The 13,148-nt window shown below is 47.4% G+C and overlaps 1 protein-coding gene across 2 annotated transcripts in view; it reads right to left on the bottom strand.

Annotated features, from left to right (window-relative positions):
• The window catches only part of PGGT1B (protein geranylgeranyltransferase type I subunit beta), a 315,684-nt gene that overhangs the window by 190,542 nt on the left and 111,994 nt on the right, over positions 1 to 13,148 (bottom strand). The gene's annotated exons all lie outside the window — the stretch shown is intronic.

The raw sequence follows: 13,148 nt of genomic DNA, 5'->3' as shown, positions 1-13,148 counted from the left end.
GTAGCTTTGAAGACTGTCCAAACTGCCACTGCTTACAGACTGAGGAAAGGACCAACTCCGTGGCCGCAGAGGAGGCCAGAGGCGCTGGCCCCGGGACTGCGAGGACCAGCATTCACCAACAACAGCTGGGTCCTCTTCCCGCGTGAGCCGCGCCCCCTCCGAGTGACACGCCCTCACCTGTGTGCTCATAACCTCTCGCGGCCCCCGCTGCGCGGGAGCCGCTCGCCTAGAGGATTTCTGCCTTTGCCTTATCGCCCTTTGCTACAGGAGTAGCTTTGAAGACTGTCCAAACTGCCACTGCTTACAGACTGAGGAAAGGACCAACTCCGTGGCCGCAGAGGAGGCGAGAGGCGCTGGCCCCGGGACTGCGAGGACCAGCATTCACCAACAACAGCTGGGTCCTCTTCCCGCGTGAGCCGCGCCCCCTCCGAGTGACACGCCTCCCCTCTGCTAAATTGAATTTAAACAAGCCCAGCAACGCGCACCGCGGGACGCGCGCGGGTCGGAGCCCGGGGCGAAGACCGGGCAAAGAGCGGGCCGTTTGAGGCCGTTCGAGACTGTAAGAGACTGGACTGGGCCACTATTCGTTCATCTTCATTTGGCTGTATCACCCTCTTTACTATTAGTACCAGCATCATAGCCCAACAAAAATGGTTGTCACTAGAGGAACCAAAATCAAAGCCCCGGGTAGCATGGGCAAATTGCTTGGTCCTATGGACGACTTCATTACGAAGGCGAATACGTTCATAGACCAAAGCATATCACTAATTGAAGAAAGGGTCTCCTTGGACCTGGCTTTCGCCAAAAGATCCTCATTGGGGAATTTGGCGGATGCCAGATCACCAGCTACAGGAGTCACAAATGCTGTGGTTAACCCGATACGAGAGAGACGCAGTTTACCTAATACAATTGACCTATCAGTGTCCCAACTTACTGAATCACAGCTCAGTTCTGACCTTGAAAAAACACCGGATCTAGTCCCGCTAACCGCCCCACACATCACCTCCATAGAAAAAATGATAGAAAGGGGAAGGAGGGAGGGAGCGATAAGTAAGAAAAGGGTGGCCCCTAATCCCCCAACACTAAACAACCCGACCCATTTACCTAGCGCCCTAGAAGAAAGACCGGATGGAGCAGAACAATTAGAAGCCCCAGTCTTAGTACATCATTCAGAGAATGAAATACTTATCCCGGTAGTTCTGGATCCCCCAACTATCACGCAATCCCATAAGGGCTTGCGCGATATGGAGGTTCCCGATTCATTATTAACCAAGATGGCTAATATATTTAAACAATCATTGCAACCCCTAGAACAACGACTAGCGAACTTGGAGTCACAGATTCTAAAATTTGTAAAAACTCAACAACCTAACCATCTTTCAGACTCACATAAAGAAGGGGGAAACAATATTAAAAAATCACTTTCCACAAAAACAACAAATGTAAATCCAAATTTGTCTAATCCCCAACAGAAGACTCTTCAAATAACAATTCCCAGTGCCCCCACTATTATCAATATCCCGAAGCCAGCTAAACCAACACACACAATAACCACCCCGACTATTCCCAATAATCCAACAAATACTACCTTATTGATTTCCCCAGGAACGCCAATTATACCGGCTTCGAATACAGAGGCATCTAATAAAATCACTAATAAAACTGCCAATAAAGCCATAAATAAATCATCCATCAAAACGCCGCTTCCTCAGATTCCAGCTTCAAACCCCCCGTCCGTCAGGCCCAGGAGAAACACCGCCAAAAATTTAGGCCAGCCAAGACTTCCAGCAGATTTTCCACCTGAGGCCTCACCGTATGTGGTGGTTATGGCCGGTGTCCCTGAGCTAACGGACCACAACTCGGAACCTGGCTGGTCTCTAAAAAATAAGGCACAGCACTGGCTGCAGACTAATCGCCCGATCCCGTCAGCTTGGCAGGGTAGGATTAGATCTGTTGCCAGGGTTCCATGGGTGGGCAATACTGGAAAAACAATTCCTGGGGACTGCATAGCGATTACCTTCGAGGACCCACGAATAGCAGACTACATCTGTTCATGGGAAGATATCACCTCAAATGGAGGTATCAAGATTAAATCACTTTCTTTTTTCTACCCTTTCAGGCAAATAAACGGACTACAGGAACAAGAGCCCCCCTGGGCAGTCCCACCCCCCAGACAGAGTGATTTAGCGAACCCCAGATATCATGGCCCCCCTAGATTCTATGATCCAGATTACTCCTGGCACACAGTGGGACCACGTTATCAGGGGGGGAGGGTGGGAAGATAGGAGAACTTACACACAAAGGCCGGTGATCAGAGATCAGTCCCGATGGGACCCATGGCACAACATCCCCCTGTTAAATAGGTATAGTGGACTTGAAATGGTCGATTGACCATCAAGAGAAAGTATATCCAACAACCTGTACGCACCCCCCAGTCCGGGGAACTTGAATATCTCCTCGGGACCCACGAACTCTGAAGTTGTACTCTCAGTAGAACAACCAAAAGATGTGACTCCTCCGACCTCCATACTTTATTGGAACATAGCAGTTCTTCGTTCCAAAATTGAGGACGGGACTGCCCAAAACTTTTTAAATCCCCACCAAATAATCTGTCTCCAGGAGACTTGGTCAATAGAAGAACTACACTTACAAGGCTACAAAACTTATTTAATTCCAGCCCTAAGTAGTACAATGGGAAGACCCAGAGGCGGGTTAGTAACTTATATAGTGAACACCTTAACCCTCACAAAAGTGGTCATAGTCTCTCAGGATTCCAATTACCAAATCCTTTCTTTATCTTTTGCCAACAAGGAGACTATCTTCCTGACCAACCTATATAATAATCTTCTTGAAGATCATTTTATAAATCTCCTCAGTCACGTACATGAGAGTTTAAAACAATCTTACCAATGGAGAATTGGTAATAGGGCAACCCACTTAATTTGGGGAGGAGATTTCAACCTCCATCCATGTCTAAAGACTAATCCACTCTGTTGCGGGATGGCGGACGAACACGATGCTCCATTAGTACACTTCACACACAGTAAAGTGGGGAACTTATTAAATGCTGTCCTCTCGGACCTGGACCTGCAAATTGCTAATCGTCAAAATGCAGATTCCAACTTACTTAGTCCGACCTACGTGGGTAGAGGCTATCACACAACAGTCGACTATATATTCTTATCATCCGGCCTGTTGGGTATAGCCAAGGACTTCAGGGTCATTGGTAACCCACTTAGCGACCACTCAGCCCTAAGGATTAATCTGTACATGTCTGTACCTAATACCTTAAACTCGGATATCGCAAACATGCTTGCACAAAATAAATTAGAGATTGGTAAACAGAATGGTTACTCAATCAAATGGGGTAAAATACATCCTACTGAAATCACAAAAAAACTTATAATCCAGGCATATCCAAACATCTTAAAATGTCTTGATCTCTTGTCTAGCCATGAGGAAGTCCTAACGAACTTTAAACAAATTTTGGAGTTCATTAAGGACCTACTTCTGTCAAAACCCAAAGTAAATCATTCAGTAAAGAAAAGGTGGTTTAACCATAACTGTACAACCGCTCTAACAAAATTAAAATCAGCACTACATAACAAACCGAGAGACGCAGCCCAAATCCAACTCCTAAGGCGCCAATATATAGGAGAACGAAAACTGAGAATCGCACAATTAAAGCAGAAACTCTGGGACGACCTCCATGAGAGCGCGGTCTCAAAAAACAGTGAGCATTTCTGGCGCACAGTCAGAACCCCATATCTCTCGGACACTGGCACCCCCAGAATAGAAGTTGCCATAGACGAGAACACATGGGTCACACATTTCTCTAATATCTTTAAAAATAGCTCACCTACAGATTCATTGCCTCCAGGAGCACAGTACCCCATCCCGCTTCTCTTTGACATTCCTGATCTATTGGAAGCATTGCAGAAAAGCAAATTGGGTAAAGCGCCAGGCCCAGACGGGGTCCCAGTGGACTTTTTTAAAAATAACCTAGATCTCTGGGCCCCGATTCTAACAAGAGTGTGCATTGCTGTCGTGAATGAGGGAGTGCTAAGTTCTTGGACTAAATCAATAATGGTCCCCATTTTTAAAAAAGGGGATCGACAAGATGTGAAGTGCTATCGGCCCATCTCACTGCTGGACTCGCTGGGGAAAGTAGTGGGGAGAGTCATCCTAGAGCGTCTCCAGCAGTGGAGCGAGGACCGAGGCATTATTTCCAATATCCAATTCGGCATCCGTGAGGGTTTCGGAACAGTCGAACAGGCCCTCAATCTCACCCTAATAATGGGAAAATACACAAAGGCCAAGGCAAATAAAATCTATATGGTCTTTGTCGACCTGTCCGCAGCGTTTGACTGCGTTTCGCATGCAAAGCTGTGGACGGTCTTAGCTCAAATGGGAGTAGAACCCCCTCTTCTGGATTTCCTACGAGAACTATATTTTTGCGCAACGGCCAGAGTGCGATTTGGCTTAAATGGCGAGTTGACGGCCCCGTTTAGCGTAGGGCGTGGAGTCAGGCAGGGATGTGTCCTGGCCCCCTTCCTCTTCTCACTCTATACAAATGGTCTGGAGGGGGAGATGTTGAGGGGGGCTCAGGACCTCCCACGCATAAACCAGCGCCTGATTCCCGCCCTGCTCTACGCGGATGATGCCGTCATTCTCGCGCGCACTCCTCGCGAGCTTCAATCTTCATTGAATAGGTACACGACCTTCATGGGTAACCTGGATCTGAGGGTGAACGTGAAGAAAACTTTTGTCATGACAGCAGGCAGGGGGCAAAAAAGAACAAAAGCCATTTACCTCGAGAATCAAAAACTTGAGGTTACCCCCCAATACCCTTACCTGGGCATCATGATAGATGATCAATTAACATGGAAGCCAGCCGTAGACACAAGGGGTAATCTATTTAAGAGATCAATAGCCGCTTTAACAAGCTTTTCTCAGAGACTAGGAAAAAGGCCCCCGGTGGAGCTATTAAAAATTTACAATGCCAAATGCCAGGCTACCGCCATATATGGTGCGGGAGTCTGGGGGTATACCGATACTAGCTCCATACAGAAGGCGGAAAATGTCTTTCTCAGATTTCTCTTAGCTACTCCGAAAGGCACCTCCACATATGCTATGCACCTGGAATTAGGAATACCCTATATAGAGGATCTAATTAAAACAGAACCTGTGATGCTGTGGCGAGGCATCTGGACATCCGATAATAATAAGCTGACCCAGTCTATCATTGCTGATTCGATGGCTCTCGACAAATCCTCTAAAGTAAAGTGGCTGTCCTACGTAAGAAATTTCCTCAAAGATCTAGGGTTTGAGAACTATTACCTTAAACCAGAATCTATAACGGACATTCCAAAAAAAGATCTTAAACAACTAGCACTAAGACATTTGGAAACTCTAAGACTAGCATCGAACTCATTAAAAACTGCTGTAGTTCATGCTAACATGGTCCAAATAGCCCATGGCATTCATCCGTATCTGACACTCCAAATACCAACTTACGAGAGAATGTTAATAACAAGATTTAGGCTAAACACTTTTTTTAGATTGGTCACGTTCCCATTGAAAAACTGTTGGAACGCTATTCTTCCACCCTGTCCGTGCGATGGACTATCAGCACAATCAAATCTACATGTGATTATGCTTTGCAAATTTCACCAACCGCATAGAAAAATTTGGTTATTACCAATATTAAGGAACTGGGGACTGAGACAATGTAGACCTGCCCTTCTTAGACTCCAAATGTTGGAAACTGAAAACGTCTGTTACTTTGTGAGCAACTTTTTAAAATGTACTATGAAACACAGGAAAAATCTATAAACGCCCTTATTAAGGATACTTCGAGCAGATCCTTGTAGAAAATTTTATAACTAATTCTTTTTTAACTTACTAGTTTCTTTGTATGAAATTTTATGAAATGTGCTTCTTCTAATTATGCAAAAATGTAATGCATGTTATTCACTGTCTCTTTTATGGTTTTTCCTTTGTGAATAAGCCGAATAAAGAACTTTATTATTATTATTACAATCCTACCTAACAAGCTTTTAAAACAAAGAATAATATTTTATTATTCTCTTTCCAGTTGTAAGATGTAACATTACTACTTTGCAAACATAGCTTGACAAGAAAATAATATAACTTAGCACATGCTTGGCCCTGTTTTTTCATTGTGCTGTCCTATCTATTTAAAGCCATCTGGTTGGGGGTAGTGTCCCCCCTATGAAAAAAATTAGACCGAACCCTACACACAACTATCATCCAATTACTCTTCTTACCGCTCCAGGGAAGATGTGAAAGAAGTTGTTAGCCAGTCAGTTACTTGGTTATCTCGAGGATGCCAATATTTTGTATTGCTGTCAGACCAAGTTTTGTTCTGGCCACAGGTCTTTGGGGGTACTAGATATATACTTCAGAAGCAACTGATATGGGGATGAAGATAGCTCAGCAAGGACAGACCAGATCCTTGTTCAAGAGTATAAAGGTGGTTCGTTAGCGGCTAAATCGCTATGGATGTGCTCCTAGATGCTATTCACTTTGGATATCAAAAGCTGGCTAATTCATTGGAGAACTCTTGAGAGCATGGCAGTGTGCTAGAAAGACAAGAAGGAGTGGCAAGGCCCTTCAAAGCACCAAACGGGACATTAAGAATTGCCAGCCCAGTTGATTTTTCACCCAGATGTTTAGCTGTATTCTACATTTTTTAGTGGTCTCTTGTAGGCAAGTCTATCTACCTTCAAGAAATGTTTCTCCCAAGTATGCTCCTGTTGCAGTTGAGAATTTAGCATTTTTTAAGGTGCCAGAGAGCCAAGTCTTCTCGTATTTGGCAGACGAAGGTGCACCTCTTTTCTTAGATATGCTGTGTTGTAGAAATGACAGTCTCCATTTTAGCTTTCCTTTTTAGGTCTCGCTAGAGCCAGCGCATACGCTGATCTGGCGAGACATTTAGTAGCTGGCTTTTAAAAGTCATACTTTTGCCGGACACCAGCATGCTGTCATGCGCACAAGCGTGCGCGTCGTGCACAGTTGCCATCTGACTTTAGCACCGTGCGGCCATGTCAGTTTCACGGCCGCGCGCCCATTGCTTGTTAACTTAGCATCTTTTTCTGTTTTCCCCTAATACGAGAATATGTCACACACACATATTTATTCCAGGTAGGCACTGTTGCCCTACAGTCTGCACAATTAGCACCAGGGTTAAACAAATTTGAACGCAGTGCCCTTGTTTTATTTAAGCCCGCAGGAGACAACTCTTTCTCCCCAGACTAACTAAAGATATTGTTCTGCACCTCAGGTACAGTACGATAAGCCTGCTGTTTTATTATATAAACAGTGTCCATGCTCAAGTCGTGGAGAAGTGATTCACTTCCCGCCGGAGTGAATATGGAAGCTGCGGTGAGCTGTGACTGAGATGCAGCTCTGCAGTCCCGGACCTTCATCCGGAGAAAGAAGATAGCCATGCAAGAGAAGTTTGCAGGCCTGCACACTCAGACGGGGTTAATTTGTTAATGCACTGATGCCGGATTCCTGACACACTGTATCAAGGTATGGTGTTTGATCATTCCAACAGGTCTGGCAGACTCCAAACATGCTCCATTTACTATAGAGATATTAATGATAGATAGGAGTATCCATAGTATGAACATTTAAAATGGTTGAAATGTTTGTGTTTTTCACCACTCTAATAATGCTTACAACAATGAGGAGTCTTTTCTTTCTAATAATCGCAGTTCATAATTTATTTCCAAAGAATAGAGCTTTTCGATAAAAATTTGAAAATGGGGGGCGTGGCTTTCAGCCGTGCAAGATGGCCGCAGTCTAAAGGAACTCCGAGGGTGAGGCTGTCTCCCCAGAAATCCGATCACTAATCCGTTCTCAAAATTATAACCAGAGACTGTATCTGAATAGCTGAGGAGGAGCGGTACGGATCAATCCGACACTGGTGCCTCTCCGTTGTCGGCCACGCAAGATATAGGCTGTGGCAGATTGAGGCCTGCACGAGTGGTGGCCAGCGTGGTCTGTAGTGAAGGCTGCGGAAGGGACAGCGCCTATCTGTGGTGCAGACAGGTGCGAGCGGAAGGTGCGGCGACACTGGCGGCCGCTGCCCTTGCCTGGAGCTGAGGTGAAGTGGGGCCCCCCCCCAGGGAGCCTTCGGTTGCGGAAAGGATCGGGCGTGGAGGCCTGTCGGGTGACGGGTCGAAAGGCTGGGGCAGGGAACTGAGCAGGCCATGACGCACTGAACCAGGCAGCACTACGGAGGACTGCGCCGGGACACAAGTGGCTCGCCTCTGGTGGTGCCTAGAAAGAACGCTGGAGCAATTGGCCCGGCTGGGCCTGTGGCCATACTGAGAGAACTACGTCTTTGGAAGGCGGGCAGCTGTACCCGAAGGCAGTGCAGGGCACTCAGGTACGAGGTGCTGTTGCTACCGGTGGGCTTGAGAGGCTCCTAAAGCCAGTGATAAATCACGTGAGCTCTGCCTGGGGGGTGCGACCCGTATGACTGCTGGAGGCTGCAGACCTGCGTGACGTATCGAGGATTGTGTGGAGAGAAGATAGCGGGCGAAGACGGCGGAGGTTAAATTGAGACGCCTCCCAGGGCAGTACCGGTGTGCAGCATGTCCCAGATTTAAACAACACCGCGGCTGTGTGACGAGTGTCAGACCTCCGCGTCAGTAACAATTGGTGGCCCCCCAAACAACAACTATCGCATAATCTAAGCAGGAGAGCAGCGGTGAAGGGGTCCTGCCGCGAAGCAAGCAATGAGTGGCAGGGGATCCCGCACAACCTAGCAGGGGAAGCTGGACAAGTTTGCCTACACTAAAGATTTTCCGCCATTGCTGGAACGGAAAGGACAAGCAGACAAAGGAGTGGAGGAGAAGGGTGCTTCCAAAGTAACGCTGGAAGACATTATGGCGGCCCTCCATAATGTGCAGACAAAGGTAGGCTCCATTTCTGCGGATGTCACGTTCCTACGGGTGGACTTTAAAAAAAGGTTCGCCAGAGTCACAGAGGTAGAGCAGGTGACAACGTCTCTCACTAAAGGCACTACAATTTTGATTAAGAAGGTAGCGCAATTAGAGGCTGATAATAAACGTATGGCAGCAAAGCTGGATGACCAAGAAGGGCGCTCCCGCCGAATTACGGGGATTCCCGAGAATGAAGGGGGCCCCGCCATGGACCTATATATTGAGGAATTAATAAAGGCAAGATTGCAGCCAAAGGGACTCTCTAACTATTTTTCAGTGAAACGAGCGAATAGGGTGCCGGGTGGCAGGCCGAAACCCGGAGCCCCCCTGAGACCGGTGCTGGCCCGCATCTTCAACTTCCGGGACAGAGACGCCATTCTTCAAAACGGCCTGAGTGGCACCGCCCATCCGAGTGCAAAACTCCGTGATCTCCTTCTTCCCAGACTATACGGCGGCGGTCTCGGCACGCCGCAGGAGTTTTTTGGAGGTCAAAAAGGCTCTGAGGGCCCACGAGCTAGCATACTCAATGCTCTTTCCAGCAAAATTGTGAGTGGTGACAGATGACAAGACATGGTTTTTCGAGACGCCGGAGGAGGCTCACCATTGGCTTCAAGGATGGAGACAGGTGGAGAGGCCCGGACGAGCGCAAAGGAGACGACGACGTCTTAGGAGGGAGGACGTTCTTGAGGACAATGAACAAGGAGAGGGCGAGGATGACTAATTACGAAGGAATCCGGAGAGTGAGACCCTGTGGGGCTACCCACCACCACGTAAAGAAGGTATAGACTGACGTAGAATCAGGCCCTCCTCGGCAGTATGACAACAATGAACTTATCGATGAATAAGGACTCTGGGGCTGGGGGAAGATGTGGTCTTCCTTGGACTTCCCGCTCCCATACGCGCAAGTAATGGTTAAGGGATTGGGGTCTAAGCACTCTGCTGAGTTGGGGTGGCGGGCAGTTTCGGGTCCGAATGGCAGGGAGAGGGGTTGGGGGGGAAGGGGTTGTTTCAAGTTTTTTCACAAGATGGTTACTACATGGTTATGTACAAAGTTAGTTATGCAGTCATAGCGCACACTGTGAAACACTCAAACTTTATCCTGGGAAATGTCACTTGCTTTAATGAGCACCTCGGACATGGAAATGGGTGGCGCAGCACAGGTCGAGTCAGCTGAAGGCCCTAGCACCATGGTGCCAACTCTTTCCCTACTCACATGGAATGTGCGAGGTCTGCGTGATAAAATTAAACGAGGCCTAGTTCTGCAATGCATCAAGAGGGGTGGCCGGGCAGTAGTGTTGCTACAAGAGACACATCTCACGGGCACGTCAAGCAAAGTGTTGGACAGACGGGGATATAAAATGGTGGCCCATTCGGAATTCACATCAGGATCCAGGGGGGTGGGTATACTGGTGAAGAAGCAGTTCCCATTGATAATACATGATGTTAAATCCGATGGATCGTGGAGATTCACAGCTATAATTACACAGTGGGAGGGACGGCCCCTAAATATAGTGTCTGTCTACATCCCTCCAGCGCTGCACGCAGTGGCCCTACCAAATCTCAGTGAGTTCTTGCTTGGATTACCGGAGAGGGAACTCAATTATGAATGAAACCTTAGATAGGTTCCCTAGTAGGAATGGTATCTCAGGTGCGTCACGCCTTGGGAGTTTTATGGACGCTTTGGGTCTTACAGATGTGTGGAGAAGACATCACCCAACAGAACGCCAATTTACGTAACACTCAGGGGTCCATAATAATCTGACAAGGATAGATTATTTCCTGGGTTCACTGGGTAGCCTAAAAAATATAGAGACTATAGAAATCAGGCCCGGGGCATTTCTGACCATTCCCCAGTGTTGCTTCGATACACTTACCACCAACAGAAGAGCACTTACCCGATACGCCCTGGTTATCTGCAAGTTAAGAAAATTAGAAGGGCGCTCCAAAAAGGAACGGACCAGTATTTTCAAGAAAATGCGGGATCCGTGGCCTCTCCGACCACCCTCTGGGAGGTGTTTAAAACAGTCATCAGGGGACAGGCCATAGCTTCCATCACAGCACATAAAAGGGAGGGGCAGCTAGAACTGCAGAATCTAGAGTCCGAATTGCACATTGCAGAGACCTTACACGCTAACGAACCAACCCCTGACACATCCCACAACCTCCGACTCAAACAGCGGCAACACAAAGAGCACCTCACAACATTGACCAGACTACATCTGCAGTCCACGCGACACAAAGTGTATGACATCGGCGATAAAGCCCGGAAGTTATTGGCATGGCTAGATAGAAGTGAAAAAAGTGATAGATGGATTGCGCAGCTTTGCACAGAAGAGGGACAGGTGACAACTAACCCACACACAATAGTACGTACACTGGCGCGACACTTTCAAACAATCTATTTGTCGGACTCGGAGATGTCCTTAGAGGAGGCGCTAACTTACGTACAAGAACTCGCCATGCCCAAACTAACTCCGGAAGCTGTAAGAGAATTGGAGGGTGATCTAACGATTGAAGAGTTACAGGCAGCCATTGGAGCGCTGCAGTCAGGTAAAGCTGTAGGTTCGAACAGCATACCGGTCCAACTCTATAAGAGAACGGTGGAATCCACTACACCTCACTCTGCAGCCACCGCTAGAGCGTCTCAAAAGAGATGTACATCACTGGGGGACACTGCCACTAACATTATTAGGAAAGGCAGCGCTTTTTAAAATGATGGCCCTACCCGCTTCTTATATGTTTTAGAAAATACGCCATACCAAGTACTACCAACCTATTTTAAGGCTATCTCTGTGCAGGTTTCTAGCATCCTATGGGGTAACAAACCAGCTCGTATTGCGCAAGCCAAATTAGTGCGAGGATGGTACGACGGGGGAATAGCGCTCCCTGATGTACAACTCTATCATTGGGCAGCGCAACTGAAAGTGATTAATCTATGGTTGCATGTCCCGCAGTCGGATCCGGCATTTAAGGCAGACAGAACGCAGCTTGGCACACGGGGTATGCTTTCATCCCTCTATGACAGGAAACTGGCGTTAGCAATGTTTGGACCACTGCGTCATACACTGGCGTTATGGCATACTGCTCAGGCCAAATTAGGACGGCGGGGGGTACTGACCCAGCTTACTCCACTGTGGGACACGAAAAGACTAGGCAGACTCAGAAATTGCAAAGGCTTTGATCAATGGGATGATATAGGAATATCCACGGTGGGTGATATGTGGCAAGGAGGTGAGATAGTCTCCTTTGAGCGTCTACAACTCCTCTACGAATTGGTGCCCTCCGAATTTTTTCGATACACACAGATCCGACATGCCAAAGAAGGCCACCTCTTATACGTACCGTAAATTAGTGAATAACCTGCCCGACTCGACAGGACCCCTGAGAGCTAAATGGTCTCAAGACATAGGTGATCTTGATGATTCGGAATGGCAAGAAGCGTTGGCATCCCAAAGGGAGGTACGCATACCCTCAGGCCTCTGGCTTGTGCAGCTCCGAATCCTGCACCGCTCATACTACACCAGACATATCCTGTACAAGATGGGGAGGATAGCACACCCATTCTGTGTGCATGGCTGCGGGGAAGAGGGAACCTTTCTTCATACCATATGGGACTGTCCTAGAATAGTGGCATACTGGATACAAGGGCTGCAAACTATATCACAATCAGAGGGGGTGTCGCTTATGCTGGAACCAAGACGACGTCCATTAAATATATGGGAACTAAATGATCTCACACGTTATGGGCAGAATTGGGTAACACTTGGAATTATGATTGCCAAGCGGAACATAGCACATAAGTGTGTGTGGGGGGGGGGGGGCGAAGTACCATCTCTTGCAGCATGGGGTAGGGACATGGACGAGGCCATGATAGCTGAAAGGGCCGTATTCAGTAGTAGAGTAAAATCTGGGGGACATGGAATAAGTACAGGGGTGATATCTGTGATCCACCATCGGATAGAGATGATGATGACTCAGATTCTGATGAAGCATGAGCATCTGTGGGTGGATGGACGGGCCCGATTTCTAATGCTGAAAGCTGGCAAAACTGTGCCCTTGTAATAATTGATGGACTTTGTTACTGAAGTGTTATGCTACACTGATTTCCTATGTAATCGACTGCTTTATTTTATTGTTGCAATGAAAATGAATAAACTCTTTTTTTTTTTT

Source organism: Lissotriton helveticus, chromosome 2_1, assembly GCF_964261635.1.
Source record: "Lissotriton helveticus chromosome 2_1, aLisHel1.1, whole genome shotgun sequence".
In the NCBI taxonomy this organism is placed as follows: domain Eukaryota; kingdom Metazoa; phylum Chordata; class Amphibia; order Caudata; family Salamandridae; genus Lissotriton; species Lissotriton helveticus.
The sequence above is the reverse complement of the archived record's forward strand: the minus strand, read 5'-3'. Positions and strand labels throughout refer to the sequence as shown.